At 37.2% G+C, this 15195-nt stretch overlaps 1 protein-coding gene across 2 annotated transcripts in view; it reads left to right on the forward strand.

Moving 5' to 3' along the window:
- Window positions 1–15195, forward strand: part of TENM1 (teneurin transmembrane protein 1) — a 299751-nt gene that overhangs the window by 71278 nt on the left and 213278 nt on the right. Inside the window, exon 1 of one of the 2 annotated variants that reach the window (XM_021406359.1) lies at window positions 3384–3470. The exons of the other annotated variant lie outside the window; for it this stretch is intronic. The gene's annotated coding sequence lies outside the window, so the exon portion shown is untranslated. Of the gene's footprint in view, window positions 1–3383; window positions 3471–15195 lie in introns of those variants that run through there. 2 annotated transcript variants of the gene reach the window in all.

The following is a 15195-nucleotide window of genomic DNA, read 5'->3' on the forward strand; positions in this document are numbered from 1 at the left end:
TTTGAACTCTTTGGGTCATTGTTTACTTATCCTGCTCCCATGTTTTCTTTATGATGAAAACTGTGGAGATAATGCAGAGGGTTTGGGGTTTTTTTTTGTTTGTTTGTTTTTTTGAACCTTTAAGATGCATAATTTGTTCAGAACTGCTTATTGAGTTACTGTGGGAGGTGACTGCAGCATTGTGAAATGGAGCACTACCAAGATCTGGAAGATAGGAAGAGGTTGATTACAAAAGAAACCAGTTATTTTTGTGAGTACTTTCCTTGAAACTCCATAGCTTAAGGAAGAAAATATGAAAGGTTTTCCTTGGTAAAACTTATTTAGGTAAAATATAATTATTAAATAGGGCTTGTATCAAAAATGTTGATGTACTTTGTATCATCAGATTCAGTTTTCACTTGTTTGTAAATGCCAAATATTTAACTTTTAGACTTTAATATTATCTACAACGTTATTCCACCAATTTCAGAAAATCTTTTGTGAACTTAATTTTAGCATGTTTTATACCTGCACACTTCAGAGCAAAAATGTCAAACATAGCCCAGATATGATGTCTATATGAAGAGGCATGCACAGTTTCTACCTTGCATTGCCCTCGCTCAGCTGTTAGCAGAGTGTGGCTTAAAGGTCCTTCAGGTTTCTGAGCCATACAATAATGAACAGAAGCAATAGCTAATAAGCTCCAGCTTGTGCTGCTGTGTTACGCCATCTGGTCTGAGTGTTTATGAGCTTCACATTGTTGAAAAAAGATTCCGTATGAGGCAGAATAAAAGAATCCACACTCCTAAAGCTTTAGTGTGTTACCTCCTACTGCATTCTCTCAGAAATACAGATTCCTGTTGTGCTGTGCTGTGTTTGTTTGGCTCATTGCGGGCTAATGATGATAATGTTACTGTCTCCCAGAGAAAAACAGTGTGATGAGCACTTCTCTGCAGCTTCCTGGACTGCAGCCTTCTCTTCTGCATGGGGAGTATCAGCAGACTCCATGGAAGGAAAAAGATGCACTTAGTTTCAGGCCTCCTTGGGACGGTCTTTCTTGATTTGCCAAGTAATTGGAAATTTCTCTCCTTGGAATAACTGCGGTGAGAAAACTGGATTTTGAGGCTTCATTTAAACCTCATGGAGGGAATACTTTTCCTTCCTCTCATCAAATCAAAGTACATGAGTAAACTGAATGTACAAAGAGATTTTTCCCACAAGACTGGAGTGGGTACTCTCTTATGGTATCACAAATATGTTACAAAACCTTGTAACCTGCTGTCACCATTTCAGTAGCGTTGCTTCCAACGTTACAGTGTTTACCATCATCTTAGTGCCTTGTATTATCAGAAATAGCTTAATTCTCATAAGTAATCTTTTTTATTTTAAAAATGAATATCTAACAAAGGGGGAAACAGAAAAAAACTACTGAGAAAGGAAATAAATGAGAGAAGGATCACAGCACGTTTCCAGTCCCCTGCTAACAAATCTCATCTAAGGAATAAAAAAAGCATTCTCCAAACATTACACAAGCTTAACAACCCATTTGTCAGTGTACAGATACGGAAGACAACCCTAATTTCCATTCTCTTCTCCGAATTACTAGTTTTCCATGGCGTAAAATTCCAGCAGTCATTGAAATAAAAATCAGGAGGGGAGAGTAGCTGTAAAAAATACCAAGCATTCTTTACAGTAACTTGTACCCAGTGCTACTAGAATATCTATAGTAGAGGCTGTAGAATGCTTCCAAGTAAAGATATTCTATGATTATCTAGCCAAAAGGGCCAACCACATCCTGGTCAAGGGAGGGGATTGTCCTGCCCTGCTCTATGTGGTGCAGCCTCACCTCAAGCACTGTGTGCAGTTGAGCACCACAGAATAAAAAGGACATAAAACTGTTAAAGAGCATCTAAAGGAGGGCTACAAAGATAGTGAAGGGTCTGGAGGGCAAGACATATGAGGAGCAGCTGAGATTACTGGGTCCGTTGGGCCCAGAGCAGAGGGGGCTGAAGGGAAGGCTCACGGAGGCCGCAGCTCCTCACAGGGAGCGGAGGGCAGCGCTGAGCTCTGCTCTCTGGGGACAGCGACAGGGCCTGAGGGAACAGCACAGAGCTGTGTCAGGGGAGGGTCAGATTGGGTATTAAGAAAAGGTTCTTCACTGGAGGGTGTTTGGGCATGGAATAGACTCCCCGGAGCAGTGATCACAGCACCAAGCTAATGGCATTCAAGGAGCATTTGGACAACGTTCTCAGACATAGGGTTTGAAGTTTGGGCAGTCCTGAGTGAAGCCAGGACTTGAACTCCATGATTCTTGTGAACCCCTTCCAACTTGGGATACGCTATGATACTGTAATTCTTATACATTTTACATTCTGGCTTGGGGTTCTGCTTGTCAGAACCTGAAATGATACTAGAGTATCTTCCGAATGCTCCTGCTGTATTAGTAGAGCCTCTTCATGTAACGCTTAAAAGTATCCAAGATTTGCCATAAGTTAAAGCAGAGAGATGAACAAACACAGAAAATCTCTAAACAAGTATTACAGAACATGGGATCGAGTGAAGAGCTCTGCACTTGTTCTGCAAGGCATTTTATTGTATGTACTCTTGCTGTGTCTTTTATGTCACTCTTGAAACATAGAATCATCTTAATTTCTGGAATGAGAAATCTGATTTGCTTATCTTTGTTTATAGAGCAGGTGCTGAAACTAAATAACATTTCTTCCTAGGGTTTCTCAGTTACGTATCTGTCAGAAGATTTTGTACCTCCTGAAGTAAAGAACTGTCAAGAAGTAGCTCAGTGATTCCATAACATTTCTGGTTAAGCAGTAGGGTGGATATATCCTAACTCGCTTGGAACTTGAATTAGTTTTTGTTTTTAGCACTAGGCTCAAATGCTTCTGAACTTCATTCTAAAGGTATTTACATGAAATAAATTGTGGATGTAATTTAAAATCTAAGGTTCTCCTTTCAAAGCTACACTTGTATTGGAAGCTGGTCAAAAATCAGTTTCCTGCTGACTGCAGTTCATTAGGAATGCTCTGCAAGTGGATGAAGCATCTTTAGCTCAGATGGAAAAAACAGCTTGAAAGGAATAAGGTAATGTTCAACACCAACAGATTGATTCTTTCTCCACTGTAAGCACCAGTTACACAATAAAACGGGGAGTGCTGACAATTACAGCTGTCACCCGAGAGCTTAGAAAAGTCATTTACCAAAATATAAACTGTTAGTGTGAAAATCAGCAAGAGATTAGGAAGTCAGCAAATTCACATTAAAATATTTACATGACAACTAATGAAACTGACCGTCAAGAAATGAAAGCATTTGTAAAGATCAACTCTGCTTTATTCAGCATGAATATAATGATACAGAGTACCGGAATCTGTAACTGTTACATCACTGAGAAAGAATATGAACAGGAGGACTATCTTAAATACTGTACACAGAAATGGACTGTTTTTGAAGTCCTAGTCTCTTGGACTTTTATTCTGGTAAGTGAAAAGCTTGATTTGGTGTTGCCGCTAATTTAGTCAGATTAAGTTATTTAGCTTCAGAAGAGTTTTTTGAAATGCCAAGAAAAAAACATTTGAGCCAGACTGGTTGCCACGTTTTAAATAGAAAGCTGTAGAGGATACGTGAGCTAAATAAAGAGAAGCAGAATCATACTGTGCTGGCCATGGTCTCTGGAAATGGGGCAAATCTGTGTTTGAGCCTCAAGTGCCAAAATCAGCCTACGAGCATACCAGTGAGTGGAAAATACTTTGTACCTGCCTTCAGTCAGCACTTTCTTAATGCAGAAGTGTATTGCAAACTCTGCCGAGCTTTCCTTGTGGAGCAGTTAAATGGGAGTGATGTATTTCATAATTCAACCATTTTTTAAAGTACTTTACTAGTAAGGCACTTTTCCTGGAATTTTTGGAATGCTTCATAAGATTAGAATTAAAATAATATAAATAAAATAATAAAGAACGGTGAATCACCTTTAAAACCCTAGAGAAGCTCACGGTCATTCCGCTTTCCTCTAGATGTCATCCCTAAGAATTACAAAGTAAGCATGATACAGCCATACGAAAGTGCCACTGCCTCTTGGACAACCAGCCAGGCAGTAGAGGTGCCCTGCTAGAATCCTCATGCTTGCAAATATGCCTAGCCTGTGCTGTTAGAAGGCTACCATAATATGAAAAATTAATATAATCATCTCATCTACTCTTTGGACTAGATGATCTTTCGAGGTCCCTTCCAATCCCTTACAAACAGTGAGCAAAATGTACTGAAGATTCATGAACTGTTCTTCAAAACTTCTGTTGACTCGGTTATTTTATTTGAACTCACTGTGGTTAATCTATTTTAATTTTCGTCTGATTTTTAAATTTATTTTGATTCTCCCACTGAATGGAGAACTCTTTATTCTCTGGATTTACTATGTTCTTTCTCACTAATTCAGACACAATTTACGGTTACTTTTATTATACAAATGAAGAAGCACCATCTAAAATTGACTTAAGAAAGAAAATAATATAGTGCAGCTTAAACTGATTTATCAGAGAATTTTATTTAAGCTTTCCAGAACTTCTCCAGTGTTGATGGCTTTGTCTTCCCTTGTGTACATTTGCTGTGGACAGCAATGTTAGCAGAGGAATATTTGCCAGAAATGCTAAAGACTCACCGAATTCCACACATTTTAATACGACGAAAGTGGTTGGTGTTCAGAGCATATAAAATCTTGAGTTGCTGTTAATTTTAATTTACAGAGCAAGAATCATTCACATGAGATTTTCTTAACAGTATAATCTTATAAAATGTGGCCAAGAAGTTGGTTTTGTGTTATATATAAAGGTTCTAGAAATGGAAATTCAGGTCACATAGTAAGCGATCATTTGCTCGCATGTTAATTTCTTAATTCATTTAATTTACCAGTAGTTTGTTGGGTTTTTTTTTTTGTTTTTTTTTTTGTGATTCTGAAAAACAGAAGCTTACTTGTAGTTATACTGGCAAACTGTAGGACTTTGTACTTCTGACATTGCCCATTTGTTTCAATATCTTTGGAAAGAGATAAATAATAAGGATAAGTATCCATTATAACTGGAAACGTACGTAACTCTTGTTGTTAGAGTTGTAGAGAAAAAAAAAAAAATGAGTTTTCTTTCTTCGGACATGTGTTTGTGGCCTGTGAAAGATGCATTCAGTTTTCTTAGGGATGAAAATTCTTGAATTCCAATCAAAACTCCAAGTATTGTTTTAAAAATTTGCATTTTATTAGATTTGAGTGCATCTTTTTTTTTTTAATTCATTTCAAATACTTGCATGAAATTAATGGTGTTTGCTAGCTTGACCTTTTTATTTCATCATCTCTTGGCACGAAGGAAAAGAAAAAATTAACTTCGTATGCTGTTGTATTCAGAACAGTAGAATTTAAAAACATTTTAAATAAAAATCATATCAGACCACTGATAATCTGGTCTTCTGTAATGTAGTTTTGGTACATACTTTTAATTCCTCCTAGTAAAGAAATTGACGAAGTTTGTGTTTACTTTATTATTTCTAGTAGAAATGAAGGGGTCACGTATTGCCCTACATACATTGAGTTTTGAATTAGTTTTAAAATTTTTCAGTAATGTCTCATTGCTCCTTCTGTGGGAGTTTGCAAATTACTTACTTCCTATGTGTGTGTAAATACAGAAAGATGTGCATGCAGTATAGTGACATAGTACAGGTTCTACCTGCATTATTTTGAGGTGCAGTCTTCATTGCTTCAACATTTAAACTTAGCTAGAGGATTTGTACTTAGATTTTATTATTACAATTACTAATGATCTTTTAAAACTTCCTTTCTCAAGGACTAATCTCCTTAACAAATTACTGCATTCATTTTTACATTCTATTTATTTTTTTTAAGAGACTATTTGTCATGTAGTTTTGTATAATGATTATGTCTTTGGATTAAGACACCTACTGTTCTGTAAAATACTTCTGTGAAGATATAGGATTGAATTAATTTTGTATTTCTACTTGTGGATAGAAATATGAAAAACAAAAGTCTGTTTTTTCTACTAATTCTGTATGCAATCAGTCCTTTGACTTTGCTATTCTTACTACTGCAAACAGAAACTAATATTTCTATCTATAGCAACAAAAAATTATATTGCAAATTACATTACATTATGTAATGTAGCGTGTGTCAGTGCAAACCTTGGAGAGTACTTTTTCAGTAATGTATAAATTACTGGTTTTGAAAAGGAAATATTTGTAGGATGTATGTGATTGGCTTGGTTTGCACATGGATTCTGAAAGGCTTAATCGAACTGTTGATTCTGGGGATCCAGTTCTTTCTAGTACCAGTGAGAATTAGGCTTACAGATGTAGTGTTTTAGCTGATATTGTAGTAGTGATTATGGAATGTTTGCAATTAATTGTTGGCTATTGATCTGTAGACTTTAGATGTTTGAGGAGAATGTTTCTAATTACATGCTTTTATTCTATACTTTGAAAATCTACTTGCAGATAAAAACAAAATGGGAAAAGAAAAAAAGCCTCCACCATCACTGATTTGTCCATCTTAATATCCTGCTTGCTGGATCAGGTGTTTAAAGATCTCATTGGTGCATTCTTACAAAGGATCTCTTGGCTCCTTCCTACACTTTTATTGCTTTAATGGTACTATTCACTAACACTATGCAGTAATAAAGTTTGGCTTGCTTCCCAGAGATGTCAGAGAGGCAAGAGATCTGGTCAGTGGACTAGGTTACACTTGCTTGCCATGTGTCACCAAAGCTACCATACAGATGGTGATACATTATGTGCACCATTTTTAAAGACAATGTTCACCACAGTTATTGAGTTATTGCTACTCACTTGAGTAGCAATTTTTGTTATCATCAGTTTTAGTTATTGCTGCTCACTTGAGTACTGCTGCTTTGCAGTTTAGGGGGTTGTCACAGCTTCCCTGGATGCTTCTTAGAAACCGGAAGATCCAGGCAGTGTTTTCTTTTTTTCTTTCATCGTCCTCTTGGATTCTTACCAAGTCTGTTATCCCAAATTGCTGCTCAGCTCATTTTTGGTCATGAAAGGAACGATCCTTCAAAACAATTGAGTCTACTTTGCATATTCTTTGTGGGGATTTTTTGTTTATGAAAAAAAAAAAAGGACTTCTGGCACACAGACATTTTTTTCCTAGCTTTTTTGATTCTGATAACATCAGTTGTTCTTTTTTTCTTTTTTTAAACTAAAAAAAGTGAAGTTAAGCTCTCATACTTTGGTCCCACTGTGGTGGCCATTGTTCCTCTGAGTCGGTTGCCAGGTGTTTGCCTCAGCTAGCTGGAGGCTTGTGCCACTCGCAAAGAAATCAGCAGCGACAGGCTGCACATCTGCAATGGCTGCCTCTGAAAATTTTTGTTACTCTAAATAAACAAGATGGTCTACGACAGGAGAAGAATTTGGAATTGTGGAGTCAAAGAAGGGGTGACATTAGATACCTCAATGCTCTTCACTTCTTCTTGAAATATTAGCCACAATGCATTTGTTGTAGTAAGGCTGAGCATGCCTTCAGGAGTATAAAAGCTGATTTTAGCTAATTTTCAGCTTTGTCTTTGGAGACTAACATAGGGGATAGGTCTGCTTATTGCAGGCTGTCTCTCCAGTTCACGAATTCCTGGCACCCATCTGTATATCATACAGCTGCACTAGACCTCAGTACAAAGGGAGCCGTGTCTGCTTTGGCCAGCTTCTCCGTAGCATTATTCCCACTCTGCAGTGAAGTATTATTCAACCTTGAATTCCTCCATGTAATAAATATTCATTTGACAGATAATTATCATCATCCTCGAACAGCTCCACTCAAACCAAACTTCTCACCAGCAGTCATTTCTGTCACTGTTCTGGCAGCGGGGAGCTTATGGTTCCTTATGCTTTAATGATGCTCCATCATCTGGGGTATCAGATACAGGTCAAGGGTTAAATAACTGCCTGTATATACTGCATGTAGTTTTAGGAACACCAAACCTGAATATGGAGTAACAGCACAATGGACAGAAACAGTAGCCAAGGTTATTTTACTGTAGTTTGATGCTCCGATTTAGAATGCATGTTATGATCAAATGAGTGTTCAGGCATTATATTCCAATATTTTAAAGTTTTTCTCAATGATTGTAGTTACCAAAAAAAAAAAAAAAAAAAAAACCTCAGCCTTTAATTTGTCTATAGGAATGGATTTGTCAAGTTTATCAATGAGAATAATGTTGCTAGCAAGTATTTGTATTTCACTTTTATTTTGTGGTCCCCTTAAAATGAGTTATATGTATAAAATACATTTCATTGGCCAGTAAGTCCTTTTCAAGCAGAAAAAAAGTGAAGTAAATGCTATTGTCTTTCCTTTCTTTAATGATTGAATTAAATTTCAGCAAACTAGTCTAAGCAAGAAGAGTATTAAACAGGAAAACACTGACTTGTGAAGTTTTCTGGCCAATAACTTAAATTTTTCTGTAGCAGTGCATCAGCGGGTTGCTTCTCATTTGCTGTTCTAATTTCTGTTATGGTGTCCATTCATTTGCTTCTTACTGTTCATACATTACCCATTTTGACTTGAAATAAACCAGAGACACGAGGAAGCACTTCAGCAATGAGGGATATACATAGTCTTCTGAACGTGCTTGTGAAAAGGTGGTTCAGAGAGATAGATTGGTGAAAAGAGAGAGATGGTGAAAAGTGGTCTTTGTACTGTGCTTGTTTTCTTCTCTACAGCACTACAATTCCCTGTTCTTTTTCCTTCGAACTGTGTCTTCCTTCTGTTCAGAGCCACCACATCCGAGCCTTTACTTCCTTCTTCCATCATCTGCGCTGAAATCTCTGTCATTAAAGAACATCTAACTCAATTCTCTGTTCTTCACATGTTGACTGACTTAAGAGTGAGACTGATTTGTAAAAGCTCGATCTGGTTAGTATCAGAGAGGATCTTGCTATGTTTTTAGTGAGACGTGACTAAGGCTCCTACAAACAAATGTTGGGTTTTTTTTCGGTTGCAGCCACTTCTAGATCTACTGCCTGCACCCTGTGCCAGTCATCCTGCTCAGCTGTGCTGTTTGTTTCCTATTTGCTCTGTCACTGTTGTGGCTAATATCAGGCACAGTATGAGCTGGTGCAGCTCGGGAAATGGTGTAGCAGCTGTTAGGAAAATGAGACAATACCGAATGGTAGATAATGCGTAGAAAGGCAAAACCCACATGGGACTCGTGCCCTATGGAGAAACTGTTACTCATGAAGACTCTGAACTCAGCAGGCTTGTGTGAAACAAATTTATTAGGAGAAAGCAGTGGAAAAAAAGCTTTAAGATCTGTTTAAATGCAAAACTGTTAGATAACAGAAGGCTTTGTAGAAAAGGATGTTTAAGCATTTCCTTTTCTCATCTGAAAACAATTCATTACATGGCTGAGTAGTAGCTTGTATTTTTTCTGCTGCATTTTTTTTTTCTGTAAAATACTTTATGCTGAGGGAAAATTTTGAACTAAATTCTGTAGGCCATTACTTTGACTCTCTCCAGACTGCAGATTTTGTTACAAAGGGAATATTTATTAAATGTTAGGTCATAATTGTAAGGCTTATAAATTGCATGTTTTAACTCCTCTTTCTGTTTGTTTGTTTTCCTCCTCCTTAATATAGTCAATTACATGTGTGAGCTGTGTTTTTCACTATGTGAAACAGTGGCTGCTGCTGTCCTTCCAGAACAGGAGAAAGCAGAGCTAAAGCATGATTTGATAGAATAAAGTGAAAAGAATTATGACACTTAACTGATCCTGTGGGTTTCTTGTTCTCAAATCCCCAGTGTGATTCAGAATCCCCCAGGTGCAGGATAGTGTCCTTTTCTTGTCAGAACACCTTTCTCTGTGGTGTGCAGAAAAGCTAATGAAAGTTATCTCAAACTGTAAATTTATTTTTTCCTTATTTTTCTGGTTAGCCTAAGTGTTTGAATTGATATTTGCACAGATTCTTCTAGCTGTATATAGAAATGTCTTTGAATGTGGTTCAGTGCACAGTTGCTCTCATTTGTGCTTGAATCTGGTATTTCCCTGGAGTCTCTATTTTGAGAGCTGTCTCCCTTATGTGTCCCTTTTCTGATCATGGCTTAATTACATTTTAAATGCCTTCTGTGTTACTGTCTCCACCACCTCAATTAGTTCACCTCCAACTGTGTGAATTTTTTAATAAGGAGGCAGAAAGTATTTCCAGCAATACCGAACTTGAGTTATGCTTGTCTGCCTATGGCAAGCTTTCCTTCAGGGCATGGAAGAGTTTACAGGGCTGCTGTAGGCTAATCTGGTAGTGAGATGTCTTGCTCTTTTTGTTTGATTTACTTTCTCTGAGTTAGAGTACTCTCAGCTGCTGTGGAGACTCATAACTTTGACTCTCCTAACCTGTAGCTTTGCATATCCAAGACCTATGGTGTGCTCTCAAGCTTCCAATTGCCCACTGCTGAGCTTTGTGTCGTGACAGAAGAACACAAGAGATGTAGCCATGTAGGCCATTGCTGTGCATTTTGTATTCCACCCCCGAAAAAATGTCTCACAGGGAGATGCTAGGAAACTTTAGAAGCTCTATCCATGTAGAATGCTAATACTTTGTGGGTTATTCCTCCTGTAATTTTCAGTCAGTTAAGGTCCAAACAAATTATTTCATTTTCTGATTTCTTTTTTGGGGGAATTTGTCCAAGAAAGTTGATTTAGTCGCCAGCTTCTAGCTATTTCGTGTTGGGTGGGTAGCCTTCCAACCATCTTCATACACACTAGCAATACAAATGTATCCATTTTTTCCACAATGAAGGAGACTGTTTTAGTCCTGGATAGGCAACAATATCTGTGATATGCATTAGAAAGAGCAGATGCTTGTCCACTCATTTTCGAAAGGAGAGCAATCACATTTTAACGCTTATCTGTCAGTAACTTATTTCCTAGGTATCTGTTATATGGCTGCATCGGAATGAAAGGTAAAGATGGTATGTGGTTAAACTGCAGCCTAGTGTTTTCAAAATCAGTGACTCAAAAAGCTAAAATGAGTATTATGTACCCAAATAAACTATGCAGTGTTTTAAAACAAATAGAACATGCATTAAGGAAGGACAAGGGAATTGAAGAGGACTAGAGCTAGAAAAAAAATGTAGCCAAGTGTTCCTACCCATGTAAAAATACTGGAGGTGTTTCTTAGTGTAGTGGCTTTGTTCCCAGAGGCTGGATAAATTTTGGGGGACAGATGGTAGAGACCTGCAGCGCTTGTTTAAACTTTGCGAAAATGTACTGAGGTCTTTTGATTTGGTGTGCTTTGGAATTCCTCTCATACTTAATTCCCTTTGGCACAGCACAGGAATGATGGTACTTATTCCCTCTTTTGGAGCTCTATATCAAATCTTGAGGTGGAAAATGAGATGAAAACAGCTCTTGGTATTCTAAGCATATATCCCTCCTAATATACAGGGAATAGGCCATCTTGTAGTACCTATTTAAATAGCTTAACAGCATAAAGACAAATGCTATTGGAGTAATTCTGAAAAATGTTCTTGGAAGTACGTTGTTCCCTTCTGTGCTCAGTTTCTCTACTTTAATGACCCTGAATTTTGTAGAGACCATATTGTATGCTTAGGCACTTTATTATGCTGAAATAAATGTCTGAGATTTTCATCTTTTCTTGGTAACCATGATATGCATTTTAGGGTGAAATACATTTTAAGAACTGTTTACTTAACTTAAAGAGTAGTGATATTGTGTGATATTTATTTAAGATTACCACAGTGTATTTCCTGGGCATGCACACCTGCAATTACTGCACCATTTTCAGCTGAATTATTTTAAGGCATCTTGATGGTATAAAAACAAAAAGAAGACCCATTTTGTAGTTACTGAAACAGAATATGAGTCTTTTAAAGTTAAGTAACTTATTAATCGATGGTAGTGTTGAAGAAACAGTTTCTGGAAATATTAGCAGAACTAATAAAGATCTAAAGGGGGGGAAATTGGTTTAAACCTTGGAAAAAAAGGTTTCTGTAGTAGAAATGAGAGATGCAAAAATAGTAATTTCCATTAATTTGGTTTGATATTATTTAAACAGCAGTGTAGGTGATCTTCACATTCGAACTGCTGATACTGACAGCTCTTTGGTAAAGTGAATACTTGAGAAAAGAAGGGAACAGAAATGGTCCGAATTTTTTGAAGGGAGTGTAACCTCCCATTTCTTGATCAGATGGAACATTTGATGACAAACCCCTCAAGAGATTTTTGGGGAAAGAGAGGTTATTTGACTGACAATCTGTATCCCCAGTTGGTTAATCAAATGCAACGGATGTGCCAAGTTGTCTTTCATATGTTCTCGGCAATGTCAGGTTGGCAGCTGGATGTAATTGGATGTGAATGTAAGTACTGAAGGCCTCATGTGCACGCGCTCTCCCTTTCTTTTTCCAGGATTAATAAGGAGAGGGTATTTGTCGGTCTAAATTTTACTTAGTTGTTCAATCTAAATTAAAAGTATATGCAGCATCCCTACTAGATGTTCTTATGTTAAGATCATGTGTGCCATAAGTAAATTTTTCAAAGATGTGGGGGAAAAGGAGGGAAAAAGTGCAAATATGTGCACCTGCAATCCAAATAGGGCAAAGTTAATCTGTTTAGCTGTCCTAAGCTCTAAAGTAGAAGATATCTCACAGTCTAAATTGATTCTTAGTGGAAAAGGTGATTATACTTAAAGCAGTCAGTGAATATACCGGGGAGGTGGGAGCAGGGCCCTCGCCTGGTGCTGCTGCGCCTCAGAGCTGGCGCCATGTTGGCTCTGACGTAGCTGCAGGGCGGGAAAGCGCTGCTGAGGAGACATGGTGAGGGTCAGACCTCGCACTGCAAGTGGGCACTGCTCTTCCATTTCTCTCGTTGCTGTGATGGCAGCACAGGGACGGCAGTGACTGATCGCCTGTTTGTTGTTTGGTGAACGCACGACCTGATGCTAATGAGCGTCTTATGCCTCACCCTTTCCTTTATGATTCTGCCTCTACGTGCTTACACCTCTCTGTAATATCCACTCTGTTGCAAATACTTTTTTCCTAATTTTCATTGTTTTTTAAAAATTCGTCAGCTCGACTGTGAACTTTGCCAGTGGATGAAAGTAGCCAGTCCTACAGAAGTCTCAGTCGTGCTTGCGTTGTTTCAGACCTGAAATAACCCTAAGTGCGTTCCCTGAAGCTGGCCCTGGGGTGACACAAATGGCCCTCTCCAACTTCTGCCTGTCTCCAACACTCAGCCTTCCATCTTCAAAGGAAAATGGGTAGTAGATATTCTTTTTAGGAAATTTTAGATGATAGTAGACTTCTGTGCCTTTTACTGAAGGTCAGGGTGAGGAGCTGAGTTATTCTGTGATGTTGATGGTTTTGTTATACACTGCCTGTGGTCTGAGTACCTCAGATCTCTTGAACAACCCATCAGCAAAGAACACTTCTGGCAGGTCTCTGTTGATACCGGCTTTCTAAAAGTATTTCCATCGTCATGATGACGTGCACTTACAGATGCTTACTCCAAGACAGTCATACTGACCTGAAGCCTGCATGCTTTATCTGTCCCACTGGCGTCATACAAGGTGTTTCTGGATTTCCAGAGTGTAAATGAAATCAACTTGTACAGTTAGTTTTTTGGGGTTTTTTTTGTTTGTTTTTTGTTTTTTTTTTGCCTTCTATCATTAATTCAATGAAAATTGTAAAGATATCTGCACTTGTTTAATTCAAAGAAGGCTTTGATTCTTATTTAGCATATCAGTGGATCTACTAGAATTTTAAAAGGGGAAACAATTTCAAGACTTTTAGAAACAATAGGTGTATTTTTAAAATACTTTACAAACCAGAATCAAAACTGTTGGTAGAAATTAATGTTATATTTCCATCCCGAATGCTATTAGGATATGATATCTGTCATGAAATCTCAAAGAGTAATGTTTGAAGGAAAGTGATTCTGCTTTAAATGTAACAGTGTTCAAAAATGACTTCCAGAAGTTTGTAGGGATATAGCAACAATTAGAGGGTCACGTCACTTTGAAAAATGCTAGTATACAACTTAAAGTCTGTTAAAAAAATTGTCAATCTTCCTTCTCTTAAATGAGAAACCAGCCCTCAAGCTGGAACCACTACATTATCCATGCCTGTTAAGTTATAAACATACTGGATTAAAGCTATCAGTACTGCACTTTTTCACTTTCTGAAGTTAATCTTGAGAAAGAATATGCATTCATATAATACTCTTTCAAAGAGGAAAGTTAATTTTCTCCAAATGATTTGATTCATAGTTGTGCTGTCCTTCAAGAAAGTTCTATCTTTTTTTTTTTTTTTTTTAAATAAAAGAAATTAACAAAATCTACAGGGTAAGATTGTGGCTAGCTTTAATTGTGAAAATTTAATGATGAGAAAAAAGGGTCCATTATCTATTGCTTCCTTTAAACACATGCAGAAATACCAAAATTTGTAACTGACAAATGATTTTAGAACCAACGGAACTTGTTAAGCTTCTTGAAAGAAAATTTTAATACATCTCTTATAACTTACATCTCTTACAACTTTTGGAAACAGCAAATCTTTTTTTCTTGAAAATTATTCCTTTCTTAACGTACTTCTGCACATAGAAATTGAAATCAAGTGTATTGTTAAGACAACTTTTCAACTCCTTCAACTGGTGCATTATAAAAACATTGTTTGTTCTCAGAAATGATACTGAGGCTCATTCTTGTCTGTAAGAATATTTCTTTCCTCTTGCCTTCAGTAGAGTAGCATTAGCCTGGTCATTATTTGAGACTAAGTAGGTTTCTTTTACAGAAATATAGGTTAAATGCTAACTCCTAGTGTTTGCTGTGGTTTTATAACTCCAGAGTTCATTAAAAGAGATATATTTATGAGTACCCACAATAGAAATTTCTCTTTACCAGAATCTGTGTAAATGGGAGTATTTTACATTATAAAGCCACATTTTAAGAATAGGGAAGGCATTAGCCAAAAACACTTAAGATATATTTGAATTTGAAGGATTACGTTTCCAGTCTATCTGCTAATGATAATGTTTCTTGCTAAATTAAAATGAGACCAACTGCATCCACGTTGTATTTATAAAAGTCTTATCTCTGGCATCTTCTTGCTAGTTATTCTTGAAAAACAAGATCTCTAACATTACAGATTTCCAATGGTCTGCAAAAAGGATTTTCCACAAAGTTTGTCTG

This window comes from Numida meleagris, chromosome 8 (assembly GCF_002078875.1).
Source record: "Numida meleagris isolate 19003 breed g44 Domestic line chromosome 8, NumMel1.0, whole genome shotgun sequence".
NCBI classification, from domain to species: Eukaryota; Metazoa; Chordata; class Aves; order Galliformes; family Numididae; genus Numida; species Numida meleagris.